The following is a 380-nucleotide window of genomic DNA, read 5'->3' as shown; positions in this document are numbered from 1 at the left end:
TTGACCGACTGCCTGGCTAAAGAAAACGGGAACTACGGCCCATCACACCACAACAAAAACTGGGGGGGGGGGAAGTACTTATTATTATTATTATTAGCAGTAGTAGTAGTTGTAGTAGTGGTCGTAGTGGTAGTCGTAGTAGCACTAGTGGTAATCGTAGTAGTAGTCGTCGTAGTAATGGTAGTAGTAGTAGTAGTACTATTGGTTAGAGATGTATCGGATGTGAAAATTTAGATATCCTCGAATGCAGATGTGTATGAGGATTTCTTACTTATTTTGCAGATGTGGATGCGGATGCGGATGTGGATGCGGATGCGGATGCGGATGCGGATATTCGATACATCGCTAGTAGTGGAAGTCGTTGTTGTAGTAACAGTGTA

Source organism: Cherax quadricarinatus, chromosome 1, assembly GCF_038502225.1.
Source record: "Cherax quadricarinatus isolate ZL_2023a chromosome 1, ASM3850222v1, whole genome shotgun sequence".
In the NCBI taxonomy this organism is placed as follows: Eukaryota; Metazoa; Arthropoda; class Malacostraca; order Decapoda; family Parastacidae; genus Cherax; species Cherax quadricarinatus.
The sequence above is the reverse complement of the archived record's forward strand: the minus strand, read 5'-3'. Positions refer to the sequence as shown.